Source organism: Balaenoptera acutorostrata, chromosome 20 (genome assembly GCF_949987535.1).
Source record: "Balaenoptera acutorostrata chromosome 20, mBalAcu1.1, whole genome shotgun sequence".
In the NCBI taxonomy this organism is placed as follows: Eukaryota; Metazoa; Chordata; class Mammalia; order Artiodactyla; family Balaenopteridae; genus Balaenoptera; species Balaenoptera acutorostrata.
Genome location: NC_080083.1, coordinates 49601222 through 49623970, shown reverse-complemented (window position 1 = coordinate 49623970; position 22749 = coordinate 49601222). Strand labels below are relative to the sequence as shown.

The following is a 22749-nucleotide window of genomic DNA, read 5'->3' as shown; positions in this document are numbered from 1 at the left end:
GGTAATTTTGACAGTTGGTCAGAATTTGGTACCGGGATTGCTTACAGCCAGACCTACCAGCAGGTGGCTTCATCTGTACTAGAGATGGGTACTAATGTGCCAGTTCTAAAAAGGGAACAGGCTCTTACCAGATCGCAAAATGCAATTCTGTAGACAAACCCCATAGATATAAGAAAGTTAATTTTATTGGAGGAGGTGAAAAAAATTCTCTCCCGTAAGAGGGAGAGAAGAGGAATTGTTCTCTTTGCTTTTAATGGTATTAGTGTGTGTTGTGTGTGTGTGTTGGCAGGTAGGTGCATACTAGGCTTACGTTCTTTAGACGGTGACCTCCCTAAGAGCAGGGAAGTGTCGTACTCATTGCCCCCCACCTCACCCACCCAGCCTGTGCAGGGCATTCAGTGCCCACCCAGCTGATGAGAGTTGAATTGCTGGGTAGCAATTAGCAAGGAATGACTTTAGTGTTTGGAGCTCCCAGCAAGTGGAGGCCTGCTCCAAACTGCAAACTCCTTGGTTTGCCCTACGGTGTTTCTCGCCCTGAGGTCTTGCCCTCTTTCAGGCCCCAAGTCCCAGGAAAACAAAGCTGTAGTGACTGTTTAGATTTCCTATACTGGTGATTTCTATGGGTTCCTGGGCTGGTGGGTTTTTTGGGGTTGTGTGTGTGTGTGTGTGTGTGTGTGTGTGTGTGTGTGTGTGTGTGTTTTCGCCAGGGGTGAGAGTGGGGAGGGAATGGAGAGGGTGTCCAGAAGGAAAAAGTGTACTTTTCTTTAAGCACCAGCATTATTCTAGGCACTGTGTTAAATTTAGTAGCTAAGAGTAATTTACATGCCATAAAATTCATGCATTATAACTGTATACTTCAAAGACTTTTAGTTAGGATCTGGCAATCCTAACTGCTAGGATGCCCAGTTAAATTTGAATTTCAGGTAGACAACAAACATTTTTTTAGTGTAAGTATGCCCCCATAGCAATATTTGGGATACACTTATACTAAAAAGATTATTTGTTGCTTTTTTGAAATTCAAATTTAACTGAACAGCCTCTATTTTTATTTGCTAAATTTCAAAACTCTTCGTAAATATATAGAGTTGTGCAACCATCACCACAATCTGGTTCTAGAACATTTCCATCACCCGGAAGTTCCCTCTTGCCCATTTGCCGTCAATCCCTAATCCCTCCCCAAGTCCCAGGCAACTACTGGTTTGCATTTTGATTTTATAGATTTGAGAAAGACTGGGGTGGGGGTGGGGGGTTGTTTGGTTTTTTGTTTGTTTGCTTTTTTTGCTGTTTTGTTTTGCTGCAAAAAGCTTTGTTGTTTCTATTTGGTCCAGGGCTTGGAAGAGGGCTCCAGGGTGATTAAAAAACTGCCTAATAGCTTCAGAGAGAGGCTTCAGCTGTTACACAATTTAGTTTAAACTCTTTACGTATTTGCATGAAGAGTTTGGTTTCATTCTTCCTGAATGTGAAACCACAGAGAAGCCTGGCCACCCCATATGGGCTTTGGTTTGTCTTTTGCCACACACCTCACAGTATGCTGTAGTAAGTTCTGTGAGACCCAGAAAGCAGGCCTCTGGGGTGCAGTTATGTGGATTATTTGAATCTCTCCGTGTTTACAGACCACTTGGGTAACCCGCCTGTGGTGAAGGCTGAGAGCCGCCTGGCCCTGAGAGGGAGGCCTTTCCAGGCCCAGCCAGGGCAGGGCAGGAGGATGCCCAGTTAAATTTGAATTTCAGGTAGACAACAAACATTTTTTTAGTGTAAGTATGCCCCCATGCAATATTTGGGATACACTTATACTGAAAAGATTATTTGTTGCTTATTTGAAATTCAAATTTAACTGAACATCCTATAAGTTCAGGCAATCTGAGGGGCCATTCAAGGACACTGCACGCTACACTGGTCGAATGCTGGTCCTTGGCTACCTGGACCCAGTCTAAACTAAATATCCCAAATATTGCTATGGGGGCATGACTTAACTAAATGAAATATTACGTGTCAAGGAGACTTACACTGTGCCTGGTGTGTGCAGCTGAAAACAGCCTTCCGTGAATTCAGAGTTCATCTGACACACACTGCTGAACACCCACTGAGGGCTAAGGCATCTCCAACTGAGAGTCAGCACGAAAGATGGCCCCTGCTTTAAGACAGGTAATCCTTTAGCAGCCTGTGTTTACTGAGCACTAGCTGTGTGCCAGCATTTTCTAAGTGCTCTGTGTGTGTTAACGTCTAATCCTCACAAATGCTCCAAGGCAGATAGTGTCATTCTCCCTATCCTGCCTGTGAGGAAGTGGAGGCTCAGAGAGGTTAAGTCCCCCAAGGTCACACAGCTCGTCTGGGCCTAGAAGAGCCTTTTCTTACTACTACTCTGTGCTGCCTCACGTAATGACGTGGTAAATTCTGTGCGAGCCCAGAAAGCGAGGTGTTTGAACCACGGGGAAGCCTTCCCAGGCATCTCCCCTGAGGGGTTAGCTGGCCAAAGAACCGGGGAACAGCATTCCAAGCAGAGGGAATGGCATATGCAAAGGTAAGAGGCAAGAGAACGAGGCACGATGAAGAGTAACCAGTGAGGCTTGGGACAAATATTTCAGAGCATTTCCCCCAAAATTGGAATTTTCCTTGGGAAAAATAAAAAAGTCTAATTTCAGCAAGGGAAAGAGTCTCAGGTGAGAGCCCTGAAGACCTTCGGGAGCAACTTGCAGCAAGTACCTTAAATTAGTGAGCTGTTTCCAGCCCATCTCTCTCCCTCACCAGGCCTGTTTTTCTGTTGTAAAAAGGCTAATAATACCCATATGTGTGTGGCTCACATACCAGAACCCAGAATCCTGTAGGGCTTTAATGTAAGATAATGAAATGGAATAATGTGGGTGACATACATGGAGGTGTTTTATAGTCGGCCTGTGGCCACACAGGTGTGACGTAGTGCTGGGCCCGCCAGGTCGCCCAGGCACCTGTGCCCGATGTACCCCTTTAAGAGGAGCCTAAAGCCCTTCCCTTCCACTCTCAGCAGCAGAGGGTTTTCAGTGTTGATGTCCAGCTAGCAGGGACCTCCTCTTTCTTCCTCTACCTGTGGTTCTGGAGGCTCAGCCTGGAGAGGCGCCAGGCATCTAACTGACTCTGGAGCTGGGATTTTTTTGCAGGGAGCCAGAGGAAAGGAAAAATCCTCTTGCTGACTCTCCCTCTCTGGCTTCCCGGTGATTTATCACTATGGAAACGGAGCTCTTTTCCTCTTTGCTGCCGGCTGGCTGGGGGCGCACATTGTTGGTGCCCTTGCTGCACAGATCAGAAGTTCCTTCCTCTTTCCTGTTGCAGAAATGCCACAGTCACCACCGTTGTCCAAGAACTGCAGCTCACACCTGAAGAGCTCAATCTTGGGAAAAACAATCTCATTTGATTCCCCAGGGGTCCTGGGGGCCTGCTGGGTAATCGGTGGGGGCCTGAAAACAATGCCAGTGTGAGAACAATGCAGCCTCCAGGGCTGAACTGGGGCCCTGCTTTTCCCCTTCCTTCAGCTTTCCTAGCTGCATTTTAAAAATGGATTTACAGGCAGACGCAGGTAGTCTGTATTGTGTTAGGTTGCAGTAAACTCAAAGTGCCTTTGTGTGGGCAGAACCTTCTTTGAGGGCAGGGCAGATGTGACTACAGGCAGGCCTGTGCCCACCCACTTGTGGAGACCCCAAGAGAAATCTGTTCTTGGAGGGTAAGACTTGCAGATGGAGGGCAGATGTGGATACAGGGGAAGGGAGATGCAGATGCAGGGGAGAGGGGTATTCAGAGGAGACTGCATACCTGTGTCATCATCAGTCACTTGCACATTCACATGAGGTTTCAGGTGCTGTCAGCTGGAGGCCTGGTTGAGAGCTGGCTCTGCTGCGATTGGTCCAGCACTCAGGCCATTCCTTAAAGGCTGGTGCCTGGGGGTCTTACCTGGCTGTCCAGTGGTTAAGACTCCGCGCTTCACTGCAGGGGGCACGGGTTCAATCCCTGGTCAGGGAACTAAGATCCCGCATGCTGCCGTGGGCACGGCCCAAAAAAAGGCTGGTGCCTTGGCTGGAGCACCCTAGGCCTAACATCACATGTACTGGGCTAGGTCCTGGGTACAAGGACACAGAGCATGTGGTGAGCAGGGATCCCAGAGACAATGAAGGAAGCTTCCTGGCCAGGAAGTCCTGAGACAGCACCAGATCCACTTTGGCTGCACGGGCAGGTCATGGCCAACCTCAGGGACCTTCTCTGTAAGTTGACCTAAGGAATATCTCTCCCAGCCTCGTCCTATGAGAGGAGGAGGGGACTAAAGGCACCTCACATTTATCCATTTCACTGTTCAAGAGGGCCATCAAGAATAACTGTCTAGGGACTTCCCTGGTGGTCCAGTGGGTAAGACTCCACGCTCCCAGTGCAGGGGACCCTGCTTCAATCCCTGGTCAGGGAACTAGATCCTGCATGCTGCAACTAAGACCCAGCGCAGCCAAAGTAAGTAAGTAAGTAAATAAATAAATAAGAATAACCATCTACGTGAAACTGGTCTTGAAATTATCTGGGAGGGAAACACTTCATTTAGGAGGAGCTGGTGCATTTCAGTGCATCTCTAGGATAATGTTCACAAACCCCTTTACCTCCTCGAACATCCAGATCTTTCTTAGGTCTCAAAATATTCCTATTCTCTTTGCATCTAGAAGGTTCTTTTATTTGGGAGAGGATTTCCAAGGTTCTACCAGATTCAGATTCTAAGCAGCAGTGTGAAAATTCATGTTTTATTTTTGTCAGCAGAGCGTCCTGAACCCCTGGACCCCAAGGGGAGCCCTGGCCTTTAGGGAAAAGGTGACAGAGGTAGCCCTGAAAAATACCTTCAGAGCAGCTTGGCTCACCTCTTCCTCTTGGTACAAGAGAATGAGCCTCTGTGAGGAGGACATTCTAGTTCTCTCTGATTCTCTGTGCGCACTCCTGGGACCAGCAGAAATGGAGGACTTTTGTGCAATGTTCAGCTTCCTCCTCACTGCCCTGAAGGTCTCACTCCCCATAAGACCTCAGGAGAAGTGGAGGGGCTGCCCTCCAGTAATCCCCCCAACAACACCTGAGTCAGGGAGCATCTGACCAGCGCTTGCATCCTCCAGGAACAGGGAACCAGTCCAATTTTTTTTTTTTTTTGGCCATACCACATGGCATGCAGAATCTTAGTTCCCCCGACCAGGGGTCAAACCTGCTCCCCCTGCAGTGGAAGCACAGAGTCTTAACCACTGGACCACCAGGAAAGTCCCTAAATAACAATTTTTATTGAGATAATAGTAGATTGGCATGCATTTGTAATAAATAATAGAGAAAGCCCTTGTATGTTACCCAGGTTTCCGCAGTAGTAACATTTTAGTGTTACATTATAATGTCACAGTACATTGACATTGATACAACCCACCCATCGTATTTAATCTCCCCAGTTTTACTGGTACTCACTTGTGTCTCTGTGTGTGTAAAGTTCTAAACAGCTTTATCACCTCTGTAGAGTTATGTATCCCTCACCACAGTCAGCACACAGTTCCCAAGACACAAGGATCCCATCCCTTTTATAGCCACGCCCACTTCCTTCCCTGTCCCCATCCCCAACCTCTGGAAACTGCTAATCTGTCCTTCATTTCTAAACTTTTGTTATTTCAAAAATGTTATGTAGGGCTTCCCTGGTGGCGCAGTGGTTGAGAATCTGCCTGCTAATGCAGGGGACACGGGTTCGAGCCCTGGTCTGGGAAGATCCCACATGCCGCAGAGCAACTAGGCCCGTGAGCCACAACTACTGAGCCTGCGCGTCTGGAGCCTGTGCTCCGCAATGAAAGGCCACAATAGTGAGGCCCGCGCACCGCGATGAAGAGTGGCCCCCACTTGCCGCAGCTAGAGGAAGCCCTCGCACAGAAACGAAGACCCAACACAGCCAAAAATAAATAAATAAATAAATAAATAATTTTAAAAAAAAAGAAAAAAATGTTATGTAAATAGGATCACATTTGGGGGATTGGGTTTGTTCGCTCAGCCTATTGCCCTGGGGATTCACCCAAGTTGCTGCATGTATCAATAGTTTGCTCCTTTTCATTGCTGAGGAAGATTCCATGGTGTACATGTACCACCGTTTATTTAACAATTCATTGAAGGACATCTGGACTGATTCCAATTTTTCAGGAAAGCTGAAATGACAAAGCTGCTGTGAACATTCACGTACAGATTTTTTGTGTGAACATACTTTTAAAATTTCTCTGGGCAACTGTTCCATTTTTTAGACAGCTCTAATTAAAGAAGATCCTTGAGTGACTTCCCTGGTGGCACAGTGGTTGACTCTGCGCTCCCAGTGCAGGGGGCCCGGGTTCAGTCCCTGGTCAGGGAACTAGATCCCACATGCGTGCTGCAACTAAGAGTTCGCATGCCACAACTAAGGAGCCCGAGAGCCATAACTGAGACCCAGCGCAACCAAATAACTAAATAAATTTTTTTAAAAAGAAGATCCTTGAGGTCTGTGAGGGATCCATTTGAGACCCACATGTGTTCTCACATTCTCAAGAGTTAGAAATGTTTATACAGGCTCCTGGCTTGGTCCTAAATCACATGAATCTCATGTCTGTCCAGAAGTACCGTTTCCTGTGCATATTCTCCCACTCCAACTTGGCTGCCTTTTTTATTTGGATGTATCTATTTTAATTTTGTTTAATCAGGTAATGAAGCTGTAAAGAAACAGGAAACATTAAGACAGTTGTATAGAACAAATTGAAGGATTACATCCTAAAATAACCTGGGTGAATAAATATTTCATATTCAGTGTGTTTCAACTTTTTTAGAGTTTGACCCCTTCAGTCTTTGTTCTAAGCCAAAGATTTTCCTGTTGTGGGGCATTTCAAGAAGCCCTGAAATGTTTTTCTTCCAGAGGCACCGTGCAAAGAATTCAGGGCTCAGGCCTGGAGTCAGGCAGCCAGTGTTACAACGGACTTAAATCAGCTGTGAGATTGTGAGCAATTGTACTAACCTCTCCGAGATTCTCTTTTCTCTCCTGTACAATGAGGATAGTTCTAGCATCTAATCCACAGGATTAAATGAGACAATCCATGAGAAGTTGTAAGTCCCCAGTAAATTTTAGGAGAAACCCCTCTCCAAATCTCTTGAGAACAATGCTTCAAAACCCTTCACTGAAGGTTGTTTCAAGGGGGTTGTGAGGGAGAATTATCTCATTGCCCAGAGAAAAACTCGCTGCAAGTCTTCTGTACCCAGTTTCTCCCTCAAAGTCAAGTCCCCACCACCCCTCCCGAATCAGCCAGTCAGCCTCCCACGGTGGCCCTTGCTCCCAGATGGGCCCCTTTCTTCCTGAGGTAGCTGTTTAGAATTCTCTGTGTTTCGCCGGGGACTCTGGTCATTCTGCCACCCCCAGCTGGCACCCCATCCCCCCGAAATGAAGACTGAGCACTTGGGCTGTGTTTTGCTTTCCTTCTTGCTTTCTCGGTTCCTGTTCAGTTGCTCAGACAGATCCACTCAGGTTTCCACAACAGGCACACAGATGCCTTTTCACGCCGTCTGACAGGTGATGCACGAGCTCCATGAGCAACTTCATGGCTCTTCTTAGCATCGAGTTGGAATGGTGATCCCAGCCCAGCCCACAAGCCACAGAGGCCACTTAATGACCTTCGTAATGAGGACAACTGTCTTGTTTCCATTTCCTTTGTCTTCAACCCCAGCAATCAGCAGGAACACTGCTCAGACTCATGGCATTGGCTTTTTTTTTTATATATAGATTTTATTTATTTATTTATTTATTTATTTATTTATTTATTGGCTGCATTGGGTCTTCATTGCTGTGTGTGGGCTTTCTCTAGTTGCGGCGAGCAGGGGCTACTCTTCGTTGCGGTGCGAGGGCTTCTCATTGCAGTTGCTTCTCTTGTTGCGGAGCACAGGCTCTAGGCACACGGGCTTCAGTAGTTGTGGCTCGCGGGCTCTAGAGCGCAGGCTCAGTAGTTGTGGCTTGCAGGCTTAGTTGCCCCGTGGCATGTGGGATCTTCCTGGACCAGGGCTTGAACCTGTGTCCCCTGCACTGGCAGGCGGATTCTTAACCACTGTGCCACCAGGGAAGCCCCATGGCATTGGCTTTGACAAATATTTGCCTCCTAGAAGCTTTATCAGTAAGATGAAGAGATGTGCAGTAGCCAGTCTTCCACTGGACAGAGCAGGAGTGGCCTCCGTGGCTGCCGGGGTTCGGCCCAGAGGAGACTCCGCAACCCTCTGGAAACATCTCCCCCTCTCTCAACTGTCTTTAAAAACCTTCACAAAACTTTCCCTCATCCGCTGTGTTACAAAGATCTAACTAAAATAGACCTCCCTATAGGTTCTACCCAAAGGTTAAAAAAAAAAAGTCCCATTCCTTTTTCACATAAAAACAGTGCAATTGAGAAATGCAAATCAAAACTACAATGAGGTATCACCTCACTCCGGTCAGAATGGCCACCATCAAAAAATCTACAAACAGTAACTGCTAGAGAAGGTGTGGAGAAAAGGGAACCCTCCTGCACTGTTGGTGGGAATGTAAATTGGTACAACCACTACGGAGAACAGTACGGAGGTTCCTTAAGAAGCTAAAAATAGAACTACCATATGATCCAGCAATCCCACTCTTGGACATATATCCAGAGAAAAACATGGTTCAAAAAGATACATGCACCCCAGTGTTCACTGCAGTGCTGTTTACAATAGCCAGGAGACAGAAGCAACCTAAATGTCCACTGACAGATGAATGGATAAAGAAGATGTGGTACATATCTCAGTGGAATATTACTCAGCCATTAAAAAGAATGAAATAATGCCATTTGCAGCAACATGGATGAAACTGGAGATTATCATACTAAATGAAGTCAGAGAAAGACAAATATCATATGATATGACTCATATGCAGAATCTAAAAAAAAATGATACAAATGAACTTATTTACAAAACAGAAACAGACTCACAGACTTAGAGAATGAACTTATGGTTACCCGGGGTGGGGGAAAGTGAGGGGGAGGGATAGATTGGGAGGTTGGGATTGACATGTACACACTGCTATATTTAAAATAGATAACCTACTCTAAGGTTATCTATTTTAACCTTGTAGTAGGTTATAAGGACCTACTATAAAATAAATAAATAAATTTTAAAAATAAAAGCAATGCAATTATTTAAAGATAATTTTCAGATACTCTCCCAAATCTTCCTTCTTAGTCTTAACATTTCCACTCCCTTCAAATGTTCCTCTTATGATGTGGTTCGAAGGCCCCTTGCCTTGGTATTTTCATCACCCCTCCATACGCTTTTGGGTGTCACCCCCTGAACTGAGCATGTGTGACAAAATACAGTGGGGCAGTCTTCTCCCCACTTCTGAACTCTTTCATTAATGCTGCCAATGGGGACGATAGCCATGCCCCTTTCAAACTCATCAGTCTTTCCCCACGCATCCTCCTGTTAAGCAACATGTCTGTCATCTGTCATCCTGTATTTGCAAGGTCAGCTTTGAGGAACTAAGATCAGGAACTTTAACTTTCTATTGTGTGTCATCATTTGGCCCATTGCACCCTCCTAGTGACATCCTTTTGACTACTAATCCTATCCTTTGGCCTCTTACCTATCTATCCCTCCCAGTGTTGTGTCATTCAGGGATTGAGTCAGCACACTTTCCATCCCTCCTGTGAGCCAGGAGAGGGAAGAAGACAACCACATGGCATTCCACTACAGATGTCTTTTGTTTTTGGGTTTTTTGTTTGTTTGTTTGTTTTTTAATATTTTTAAAATATTTATAAATATATAAATATATTTATTTATTTATATAAATAAATTTATTTATTTATTTATTTATTTGGCTGTGCTGGGTCTTAGTTGCAGCACGCGGGATCTTCATTGCAACATGCAGGATCTTTTTCTTTTTTTTAGTTGTGGCATGTGGGCTTCTTAGTTGCAGCGTGCGAACTCTTAGCTGCGGCATGCATGTGGGATCTAGTTCCCTGACTAGGGATTGAACCCAGGACCCCTGCATTGGGAGCACAGAGTGAACCCACCAGACCACGAGGGAAGACCCTACAGATGTCTTTTGAATTGACCTTGAATAAAACTCTTTGGATCTAATTGTCCCACAAATGACAGATGCCACACACTTCTCCATGAGGACCCCAGGACACACCTGGTCAGACGTCTTGCTGAAATCAGAAGCCCTGTACCTGCAGTTTTTTACTCATTCAACAATCTAGTAACTCTGACAACAAAAAAAAACAGGTTAACTTGTCTGACTTACTTTTGGAAGATCTTTGCTGGTTTCTGGTCATTTCTACTTCCTGCCTGGTAGCTACAAGTGCCCCCTGCCAACACCTGTAAGAGTTCTGCTCTGCTCTGTACTGACTGCTGGGTGCTAGGATCCCATTTTAGTCCCTTCACTGAGCACCCTTCCTCCCGTCCCCCTTCCTTCATGACCCAGGCCTCATCTAGCCCTTAATACATGGCCTAACTCTTCCTGGGTGTGACCCTCACTGGCAGCCCTGTCAGGTCTGACCTAGACTCGCCATTCTCCACCCTTCCCTGAATTCCAACCACAGAGGTCTGGGCCCCCTTCTGTATATATATATGCGTGTGTGTGTGTGTATTTTTTTTTTTGATGAAGACTTTATTGAAGTTCCGTACACAATGAGAGCCATAACTCACTAGGAAAAGATTTTAGGGCATGCTTAGACATAGCATAGAGTTTTTACATACCTAATAAGTAATCTGCTAGAGTTTTGTAGAGGATGGATATCAAGGCCCCTGTGATCTATGGTTTCAGGAGTCCCTATCCCCACCCCCACCCCCTTTTTTAAAACTCAGTACATTTCCTGGGGTTCAGGCTAGATATGAGAAGGGGACAAGTCTGCCCCCCACAACTTCATCACCTGGACGTCCAGCTCAGGAATAACACCAACCTGCTTAGCCCAAAAGGCTGGGGAGGTGAAGCCTCTTCAGCAGGAACCATTGTTTTGTTTCAAAGCAGGGGATGGAGAGATCCACTGAGAACCGAGAAGAGAGGGCCCTCACAAGCCCTGGCCTCTGCTTCCTCTGTGGCTGCCCCAGCCAGATTTCCTGTTAAAACCGAGATGACGAATAGATGATCACATTAAGAAATGGACACGCACTTCTGCTGACCTCATGAAAGCCATTTGGGCACGGACAAAGCTACACACACACACTGGACTGAGAATCACGCCGGTAGGTAATGTTTTAAATATTTTAAAGCAATTTTCTTTCTTAAATTCCTAGAGTCTATGTGCCAGAAGTGGGCAAGTCATAGAGAGGTGGACTTCCCTGGTGGCAGAGTGGTTAAGAATCTACCTAATTAAAAAAAAAAAGGGGGCTTCCCTGGTGGCGCAGTGGTTGGGAGTCTGCCTGCCAATGCAGGGGACATGGGTTCGAGCCCTGGTCTGGGAGGATCCCACATGCCGCGGAGCGGCTGGGCCCGTGAGCCACAGCTACTGAGCCTGCACGTCTGGAGCCTGTGCTCTGCAGCAGGAGAGGCTGCGACGGTGAGAGGCCTGCGCACCGCGATGAAGGGTGGCCCCCGCTTGCCGCAACTGGAGAGGGCCCTCGCACAGAAACGAAGACCCAACACAGCCATAAATAAATAAATAAAATAAACTTTAAAAAAAAAAAAAAAAAAAAGAATCCACCTGCCAATGCAGGGGACACAGGTTCGAGCGCTGGTCCGGGAAGATCCCACATGCTTCACACGCGGAGCACTAAGCCCGTGCGCCACAACTACTGAAGCCTGCGTGCCCTAGAGCCCGTGCTCCGCAACAAGAGAAACCACCGAAATGAGAAGCCCACGCGCCACAACGAAGAGTAGCCCCCACTCGCCACAACTAGAGAAAGCCCATGTGCAGCAACAAAGACCCAATGCAGCCAAAAAAAATAATAATTTATTTAAAAAAAAAAAAAGAAAGAAAAGAAAAGACAAGGGGCTCAGGCTGCTCACAGTGTAGTTTCAACTCATTGCAGACAAATGGTTTTGAAGAGGGCTTCCGGGAGCTTCCAGAGAACCTAATCAGTGTTTGTCAGATTGTTTTTGAGTACATTTCACATTTGCTCAACAGCCAACTTAAAAACAAACTTCTGAATCAAAACCTGATGATAAGCTGAAACTGCCTGTTCTTTAAACCTAAGTCACTTTTTGTGTCTAAAATTCATTTTGCTGATCCTTAGATAAACCATGACCATTTCCCACGTCCTCCTCCAAGAGTTGTTCCTGGCAGGGTAATTTCTCCATGAACTTAGGATAAATCAATTTGGATTTCCTCTTATTTTAGCAAAGTTTACTTCGGTCTTGGATGGAAGGGACAGAAAGGGGAGGATAAGGACAAAAAATACTCCATTGTTTATTATTATTATTATCATTACTGCTGCTAAGGTAGTATCAAGAGCAGCCACCATCTAATGGATGTATCATTACTTTTGGAATTTATCAAGACATCTTAGACATCCTCATGAGGAATCCTCATATCCTCATGGAGAAGGCTGGAGTAAATGGTAGTAGAATAAGGGAGTTTATAGCTTGCAGAACATTTATATCAAAAGAATTTTGATTGGGCTTCCCTGGTGGCGCAGTGGTTGAGAGTCTGCCTGCTAATGCAGGGGACACGGGTTCGAGCCCTGGTCTGGGAAGATCCCACATGCCGCGGAGCAACTGGGCCCGTGAGCCACAATTGCTGAGCCTGCGCGTCTGGAGCCTGTGCCCCGCAACGGGAGGGGCCGCGATAGAGAAAGGCCCGCGCACCGCGATGAAGAGTGGCCCCCGCTTGCCGCAACTGGAGAAAGCCCTCGCACGAACCGAAGACCCAATACAGACAAAAATAATAAATAAATAAATAAATAAATAAATAAGAAAATCCTTTAAAAAAAAAAAAAAAAGAATTTTGATTAAGATCAGCCTGGGGCAGGTCTCTGGTAGAGTGCCACAGGGCTCTATCTTCATTCTTCTCCTACTGAATATTTTTATTAATGAATTGGATTAGGACTCTGGTGACCTTCTGATAAAATCTGTGGATGACACAAAACTGGGAGGGAGAAGTCAGAGGATAGAATCAATTGTCAAAAAGATGGATAAAGGCACTGCCCTGGTGGTAGATATCATTACCCACCTTAAACTGATGAAGTAAACTAAAGAACAACACCCAGGGCAGGCCACCTCTCACTCCCAGGAGGTGCTTATCTCCCAGGAGGAGCTTCTCTCAGCAGCCAGACTGACTGTTGAATGGTCAGTTGATAGGGCAGCCTCCCCTCCAAACCCCTGGAGGGCAGGGCCAGACCTGGTGCTTAGCCTGCTTCCTGCAAGGATTGAGAGACGCCATCCCTGCTGCCAGGGCATCCTCACTGTTTCATCCCTATGGGGCCTGGCCTGGAGCAGAAGGTTCCTGACACTCCCTCCCATCTGCAGCCCGGCTTAGTGCCTTGTTTCTCCTCGTGTCCCTTGGATAACCTGAAAAAGCAAAAATCAGGAAAGGGACGGCTTCAGCCCCTGAAAGTTCTGGCTTTTCTACACATGACTCCAGTTTAGCTGAAGCATTCCTGGCACAGGCTACTTCCCAGAAGGAGTCCTGAGTAAGGGTTGTCAGTTAAAATACAGGATGCCCAGTTACATTTGAGTTTCTGATAAACAACAAATAATTTTTTTGGTATGTCCCATGTAAGATGTGAGACATACCAAAAAATGACTTGTTGCTTCTGTGAAAATGTAACTGGATATCAGGTATTATTGAAACAGGAGGGAAGGGGGCAGGGCACAACCCTTGAAAGAATGACATAGCCCGAGGACATGACATAAACTGATTAGAACCAAATGCCTCCAAGATGGCAGACAAGTCGACTTCCACTAGACCTTGAGCCTCACTCATTGTAACACAGCAGCAAGCTAAATGAGACACCCACAGGGGCCATGACAGTTCCAAGACTGCCGTCAGGATCAAAAAGTGGGCTGTGACCCAGTTACTGGAAATCCCCACCCCTTCCCCAAATAGCTGGAATACTCCTCCCACTCATTAGCCTATGAAATTACCCACCCTTATAAAAACTGACAACCCCATACTCTGGTGTCGCTCTCGCCTTCTGAGGTGGCCCACACTCTGTCTGTGGAGTGTGCTTCTCTCTAAATAAATCCACTTCTTACCTATCACTTTGTCTCTCACTGAATTCTTTCTGTGATGAGACATAAGAACCTGAGCTTCATTAAGTCCTGAAACCAGGTGTGATCTCAGCTGGAAGACTGTGGGTTTTGGCCAGGTTCAAGTCCTGGCCGCATGGGTTCAATTCCCAATCTGAGTTGCACGGTTTCATTATTATTTCCTGTCTCTGGTGGCTCTACCCTGAGCTCACCCAAGCCTGTCAGAAGTGATTACCGGGGCCTCTTGGGAGGCCTGGCCTGACCCACTTCCAGTCCAAACCATCTCTCACCTAAGGGGAGAACATATGTGTGGGCTGAGGCTACTGCCCGCTCAGGCCCCTTGGGGGATCAGCTCCCAAACCACCACACACACTTCCTTCTTCACTCCTGTGGGCTCCTCAAGCCCTAGTCGTCTGCGCTGGTCTCCGGCCTGCCCTCCCTTCAGGGCTAAATCTTGCCTCCCGGTGCTAGGGACCAACACTGGCCCTATCTGGCCCTAAGGAGCCTAGCTCAGCACTAAGGCCAGCCATCTGGAGCTAATTTGACACCACGGCCTGTGCATGGCCACCACACATGATGACTGTTTACATCCGGCTGTGCTTCCAGCTCATTCACTCATTTAGCAGAAATTTATACAGGGCCCACTATATCAGACATTGTGTTGACTGCATGGGCACTGGGGTACGCCCAACAGACCCATTCCAGGGGAGATGCTTCTTGGGGATCATGTAGATAAATATGGGGTTACCAACAGTGATAGGAGCTATGAAGGAGCATATGGGGAGCTTTGAGAACATGCAACCAGAGGCCTGCTCTGGTCCAGGAGTCTCCTTTGAGCTGGGCCTGGAGGGGAAGAGTTACCTAGATGGGGATAGGGGGTCAGGGAGAGCTTTCCAAGCAGAAGAGGAGCCTGGATGCAGGTTGATGGGGCAGGGGCAGGGCGTCTGGTACTTTCCAGGGCTGATGGGAGGCCATGTGCAGGAACATTTCCACCCACCTCATCTCATCTGTTCCTTTTCTCATTCAAAGTCACATGCAGGACCCATTACATAATGTATGGATCCATTGCAAAATGAAAATGCAGGGCCCCTTTTAAAATATTATTAAGAATTTCAAGATGCCTCCACAGGGTATTAAACCAAATATGGACCTTTCTGAGCTCAGGGCCCTGTGCAACTGCCCAGGTCACATGCCTGGGAAATGGGTCCTGGTCTCATGACTCGTGTGTGTGTCAGGTCAGGAGCTGGATCTGAGTCTTCTGCTCATGAAGGTGCTACACAAGGTCAGTTACTGGAGGCCCTGGAGCAGCCAGACAGGCATTGGCAGGCAGACATGACTCTGAGAACTGGTTGATACTTCACCTTCTGGCCCTGCTTCTCCAACTGTAACAGGGATCATGATACCCTCTGTAAAGGGCTGAGAGTGGCCCCCAAAGATATCAGGTCCTAATCCCTAGAACCTGTAACTCTTACATTATATGGAAAAAGGGTCTTTAGAGATGTGATTAAGTTAGGGATGAGATGGGGAGACCATACAGGACATCTGAGTGGGCCCTAAATGCAATCACAAGTGTCCTTAAAAGAGAAAGGCAGGGAAGTCCCTGGCGGTCCAGTGGTTAGGACTCTGTGCTTTCACTGCCGAGGGCCCAGGTTCAATCCCTGGTCGAGGAACTAAGATCCCACAAGCCTCATGGCGCGGCCCCCCCCGAAAAAATAAAAATAAAAGAGAAAGGCACAGGGAGATTTGACACACAGAGGAGAAGACAATGCGAAGACAGAACAAAGAATGGTGGCCTAATGTTAGAGTGATACAGCCACAAGCCAAGGAATGCCCGCAGCTGCCGGAAGCTGGAGAAGACAAGAACAAGTGATCTCCTAGAGCCCCTGGAGGGTCTGTGGCTCTGCTGGCACCTTGATTTCAGTCCAGTGGTACTGATTTTGTAATTCTGCCCTCCAGAACTGTGAAAAAATAAGTCTATATGTTGTAAGCCTGAATCTACTAATCCACTTTCTGTCTCTATGGATTTCGCTATTCTGAACATTTCATATAAATAGAATCATATAATATTTGGCCTTTCATGTTTGGCTTCTTTCGCTTAGCATGATGTTTTCAAGCTTCATCCATATTGTAAGCATGTATCAGGACTTCATTCTTTCTGTTGCCAAATAACAATCTATTGTATGAATATACCACATTTTGTTTATCAGTTGGTGGACGTTTGAGTTGTTTCTACTTTTTGGATATTATTCATAATGCTGCTATAAACATTTGTGTTTGTGTAGACACATTTTCATTTCTTTTGGATAAATACCTAAGAGTGGAATCACTGCTGGGTCATATTATAACTATATTTTTTAAACTTTTGAGGAACTCCCAGACTATTTTCCAAAGTGGCTGCATCATTTTATAATCCTACCAGTTGTGTGAAGAAGGTTCTAGCTTTTCTGCATCCTCGTCAACATTTATTATTGTCTGTCTTTTCAATTTTAGCTATCCTAGTAGGTGTGAAGTGATATTTCATTATGGTTTTGATTTGCAATTCCCTAATGACTAATAATGTTATGCATCTCTTCATGTGCTTATTGGCCTTTGTATATCTTCTTTGGAGAAATGTTTATTCAAGTCCTTTGCCCATTTTAACAAATGGTTGTCTTTTTTTGTTACTGAGTCATAAGAGTTCTTTAAATATTCTGGATCCTTATCAGATATATGATTTCCAAATATTTCCTCCCATTCTGTGGATTGCCTTTCAGTTTCTTGATAGTGTCCTTTGCAACACAAAAGTTTTTAACTTCAATGAAGTCCAGTTTATCTATTTTTTCTTTTGTTGCTTATGTTTCTGAGAACAGAAAGCACAAATTCCTATCGAGTATTTTTTTTTAATTAATTATTTATTTTTGGCTGCACTGGGTCTTCGTTGCTGCTTGTGGACTTTCTCTAGTTGTGGCGAGTGGGGGCTACTCTTCGTTGCAGGGCGCAGGCTTCTCAATGCGGTGGCTTTTCTTGTTGTGGAGCACAGGCTCTAGGCGTACGGGCTTCAGTAGTTGCAGCCTGTGGGCTCAATAGTTGTGGCTCATGGGCTTAGTTGCTCCATTGGCAGGCAGACGGGCATGTGGGATCTTCCCAGACCACGGCTCAAACTCATGTCCCCTGCATTGGCAGGCGGGTTCTTAACCACTGTGCCACCAGGGAAGTCCCATGGTGAAGCTCTTGCCCCTCTTCCCAGGCCAGTGCCTGGGCTACTCAGGGCAGAAGAGAGCAGACCCCTTGGTCCTTTGGGCCGTTGTGCAGTTGATCTGCTGTCAAGGCCAACTCAGCCATTAGGTTCAGGAGGCACAGTGCCAGGGCCTACAACAATACTTTTAGGGGCCCATGAAAAAAAAATTGTTTTAATCAAAAGAATTAAAAGGAAATTTTAGGTCAAGGAAACGTACATATATATATATAAATATAAATATATATATGTTTAATATATTCTTGTTTATACCAAGGCAGTTGTAAAAAATAATTTTTTTTTTGGCCGTGCCATGGCCAAAATAAATAATTTTTTTTTTTCAGGATCTTGATTCCCTGACCAGGGATTGAACCCGCACCCACGGCATTGAAAGTGTAGAGTCCTAACCACTGGACTGCCAGGGAATTCCCCCCAAATAATTTTTTTTTTAATGGACGAAGGGGCTCACAAAAATGCCCACAGCCATGAATCATGATATAACCCTGTGTCCTGTCAGTGGAATGGAGGGAGTCCTCCAGCTGGGGATGGAACAGCACTGACCCCTCCACAATGTCCCAACCTGCTTCCCTTTTGCCCAGCTGCCCACCTTTGCAAGGGGCCAGACTGGGGCTATGAGGACAACACCTGGGTGGGCATTGAATTAGGGTCTCTGAGTCCATCCCCTTGAGCTCATTAAAACAGCTGATTTGCCAGACCAGCAATTCAGATGGGGCAACCTGGGGCCCAAAGCAGACCTACAACTATTGTTATTACTACTCTTGTTTTTATTGTTACCACGTCCTGTTCTTATTGTGCCCCGCTGGTTAAATGTGCTTTCAAATACTAGCTGTCATTTTCTCTTCATGACAAGCCTGTGAAATGGGTAGAGTGGGCATATTATTCCCATTTTATAGGTGTGGAAAGTGAACCTCAAAACACTGACACCGTTAAGCTGCAGAGAAGGGACTGGAAACCCAGGCTTCTGATCTGTGTGTTAGTACGTGTACATTCTCCCGTTAGGTGACTTCTGAATCTGGCAATGGGGGATTAGTCCCACTCATAAACTTGCCAAGGTTAATTAATCAGACCTCCCATCCCGGGCTGGTCACAGGTCACGGCTGGGGGAAATGGCCGATATCTTGTTTCCTATCAGTGTAGTCATGAAGTAGATGGGAGGTCAGTTCTGCCCGGTGCCTGTAGCCCTCTGCCATGATTGCCGCCTGCCTCCCTCGCCCTTCCTCCCCCACCCACCCCAGCTTCTCAGAAAAACCACTTCCTGAGGTTTATTCCACCAGGCAGCTTTTTCAGGCGGTTAATGGATTGCTGTGATTTAGATTTGTGACATTCCTGTTTTGTGTTGTTTTTTCTAATGCAAGTATATTTATTTATGTTGCCTTTTATAAAAGGGGGAGAATGGTGGGATATAAGAGAACAGTATATCTATATATCATGAGGAGCAAAGGCGTAATATGGATCGTGCCAGACTTAGTTCCATAACCATATTAAAAACAGAATGTAACACTCTCCACCAAAAAGCCGGGATGCTGAAGCTCAGATATGTCATGTGTTCAATGAAAGGTGACATCCCTGGTTTTTGAAGGCAGAAGCACCGCATGTAGAAACCACTCTGTCCTCCTTCCCTTTGGCTGAGAAGAGGGAGAAGAGAGCAGTACTGTGGTAGAAATAGGGCCCTGGGTGAGCTTGTTCTGCCTGGTGGGCACGCCTGGGGTCTTCATCCCTGGCAATGTAGGAGGCAGTTCCTTGCTTGGTTACCAAGAAGCTAAAATAGTTACGCGGAACCTTTTTTTCTTTTTTTCTTTTTCCCCACTCAAGGAATCCACTAAGAACCAGAGGAAGGAAGGGGAAGATATGTGGGGGCCACACACATATAAAAAGCCACTTGATTTCCTATTTTTAAAAAGGTGAAATAGGAAAAAAAAATCCTTTTATACTTTTTTAACTTTTCATAAGACATTCTTACTTTACAAATAAAGGATAAGGAGCATGATGATCTTTTCAAGGAATAAAATAGATGATGGCGAATATATGCTTCAGTTCTTATCTCACAGCCAAGTCATAAGAGAGAAGGAAGAGATTTCCGTGAGAGCTAGAAGGAGTGGTTCCCCTAGAAAGAGAGTGAGAGACAGACAGACAGACAGACAGACAGACAGACAGACAAACCTGAGGAGAATGGCAAGGGAGGCTCTCCCATGGGGATCCACAAGTTCTGTGAAGGACCAGCCCCATGTTGACGTGACTCTGGGGCCTTAGCACAGGTCACCCTGCGGTACTGGCTGGGCTGGGCTGGGGTGGATACAGCAGCCATTTTAAGTGATTTCCAACACCCTGATACATTCACATGATTTAAAAACTAAAAAGGACACAAAGGTTTATAATGAAAAATATACTGAACACTATAAAACATTGGGGCTTCCCTGGTGGCTCAGTGGTTAAGAATCCGCCTGCCAATGCAGGGGACATGGGTTTGAGCCCTGGTGGGGGAAGATTCCCACATGCCATGGAACAACTAAGCCCGTGCGCCACAACTACTGAGCCTGTGCTCTAGAGCCTGCGAACCACAACTACTGAACCCGCGTGCCACAACTACTGAAGCCCACGTGCCTAGAGCCCGTGCTCCACAACGAGAAGCCACTGCAATGAGAAGCCCGTGCACCTCAACAAAGAGTAGCCCCCACTCGCCACAACTAGAGAAAGCCCATGTGCAGCAACGAGGACCCAACACAGCCAAAAATAAATAGATTAAATAAATAAATAAAAATTTTTTAAAATTAAAAAAGTAGTTAATAGATCGAAATGTCAAAACATTGGGGAAAATTTCTGAGGCTTTGGTAGGCAAAGATTTTTTAGATGTGACACCAAAAGAATGATGCATAAAAGGAAAAATTGATAAATTGGATTTGATTCTTTAAAACTTAAAGCTTCTGCTTATCAAAAGACACCATTAAGGAGATAAAAAGACATGCCACAAACTAGGAGAAATATTTGCAAATTACGCAATTGATAAAGGACTTATATTCAGAATATATAAAGAATTCTAAAAGCACAACACTAAGAAAACAAGCAACCTAGCTAATAATTGAGCAAAAGATTTTAATAGACCCATTAAATGGCAAATAAGCACATAAAAATATGCTCAATGTCATTAGTCATTAGGTAAATGCAAATTAAAACCATAATAAGAAAGCACTGGGCTTCCCTGGTGGCGCAGTGGTTAAGAATCCACCTGCCAATGAAGGGGACACGGGTTTGAGCCCTGGTCCGGGAAGATCCCACATGCCGCGGAGCAACTAAGCCCGCGCGCCACAACTACTGAGCCTGCGCTCTGGAGCCCGTGAGCCACCACTACTGAGCCCGCGCGCCTAGAGCCCGTGCTCTGCAGCAAGAGAAGCCACCGCAATGAGAAGCCCATGCACCGCAACGAAGAGTAGCCCTCACTCACTGCAACTAGAGAAAGCCCACGTGCAGCAACGAAGACCCAACTCAGCCAAAAAATTAAAAAAATAAGTAAAAATAAAAATTAAAAAAATTGAAGGAAAAAAAAAAAAAAAAAAGAAAGCACTATGCTCCCCACTAGAATGACTAAAATTGAGAAGATTGACCTGCCAAGTGTTGATGAGGATGTGGAGCAACTAGAAATTTCATACATTGCTGGTGGGAATGTAAAATGGTGTAATCAGTTTGGTAAACAGTTTGGTAGATTCTTAAAATGCTAAACATATACCTACCTTATAGCCCATGCATTCCACTCCTAGGTATTTATGCAAGAGAAATGAAAGTATGTGTCCAGACAAAGGCTTGTTCATAGCAGCTCTATCTGTATTAGTTCAAAATTGGAAACAACCCAAACGTCCATTAATAGGTGAATAAGCAAACCCGTATTTTCATGCAATGAAATGTTACTCAGCAATAAAAAGGATGAAGTACTTATTATGCTGATTGAAGGAAGATAGGCCAGAAAAACCAACAAAAGGTGCATACCGTATGAGTCCATTTAAATAGAATTCTAGAAATGCAAACTAACCCATAGTGACAGAAAGCAGATCAGTGTTTGTATAGGTGGTGGTGGGTGTGGGGAGAGGGATTCAGGGAAGAAAGGATTGCAAAGGTGAAACCATGTAACTCAGATTGGGACTTGAACCCATGGTCTGTTAACTGAGATTACACACCTGGTCTCAGGACTTAATGAAGCTCAGGTTCTTGATGTCTCATTGCAGAAAGAATTCAGCAAGAGACAAAATGATAAGTAAGAAGTGGATTTATTCAGAGAGAAACACAAAAGGTGAGAAAGGCACCAGGGTATGGGGTTTGTCAGTTTTTATAGGGGTGGGTAATTTCATAGGCTAATAAGTGGGAGAAGTATTCCAGCTATTTTGGGGAAGGAGTGGGGATTTCCAGGAATTGGGCTACCACCCACTTTTTGACCCTTATGGTCAGCCTTGGAGCTGTCATGGCGCCTGTGGGTGTGTCATTTAGCTTGCTGATGTGTTACAGTGAGGTATACTGAGGCTCAAGGTCTAGTGGAAGTCGACTTGTCTGCTGTCTTGGACCTATTTGGTTCTAATCAGTTTATGTTGTGTCCTCAGGCTATGTCATTCTTTTAAAGGTTGTACCCTGCCCGCTTCCCTCCTGTTTCAACAGGGCACAAGGAAACTTTTGGGGGTGATGTATATATTCACTTTCTTAATTGTGGTGTTCATGTCATGGGGTACACACATGTCAAAACTTTTCTAATTGTAACTTTTATTTATTTATTTATTTAGGCCACACCCAGCGGCCTGCGGGATCTTAGTTCCCCAACCAGGGATTGAACCCGGTCCTCGGCCGTGAAAGTGCAGAGTTCTAACCACTAGACCGCCAGGGAATTCCCAAATTGTAAATTTTAAATAGGTGCAGTTATTGTATGTCAATTATACCTCTATAAAGCTGTTAAATTTTTCAATTTCTTAAAAATTTAAAAGGTAATAGAAAAATAAAAGAGATAAAAAGTCACATAACCTAAGAACTAAAAAGTACAGAAAGGTTTACAATGAAAAATTCCTAGTTGCCCAGTTTCCACCACCCACTACAGATAACAAGAATCTTTTGCATTGCTATCAACTTTACGTTAAGTGAATGTTTACCTTTACTGACAATAGTCAATAGTAAGTAGCAATTCAAACAAAGATTTATGTACCCTTAGAGAGTCAGGTAATACCTAGGGGAGCCTGCTGGTCAATGCCCAGTACTGTATTGAAAGAATACACTGTAATCCTTTTTGCCTATTTCTAAATTTCAGATACCTTTTCTGAGAATTCCCTGGTGGTCCAGTGGTTAGGACTCTGAGCGGTCACTGCCGAGGGCGCAGGTTCAATCCCTGGCC

General features: G+C 45.4%; 1 protein-coding gene across 3 annotated transcripts in view; it reads left to right on the top strand.

Moving 5' to 3' along the window:
* The window catches only part of POLG2 (DNA polymerase gamma 2, accessory subunit), a 78638-nt gene extending 56913 nt beyond the window's left edge, over positions 1-21725 (top strand). Inside the window, exons 12-13 of one of the 3 annotated variants that reach the window (XR_003622772.2) lie at positions 10997-11211; positions 21605-21725. The gene's annotated coding sequence lies outside the window, so the exon portion shown is untranslated. Of the gene's footprint in view, positions 1-10993; positions 11212-21604 lie in introns of all 3 variants that reach the window. The other 2 variants (XR_003622771.2, XR_009006322.1) reach the window with 2 other exon arrangements.
* Positions 21726-22749: the final 1024 nt, after the last annotated feature.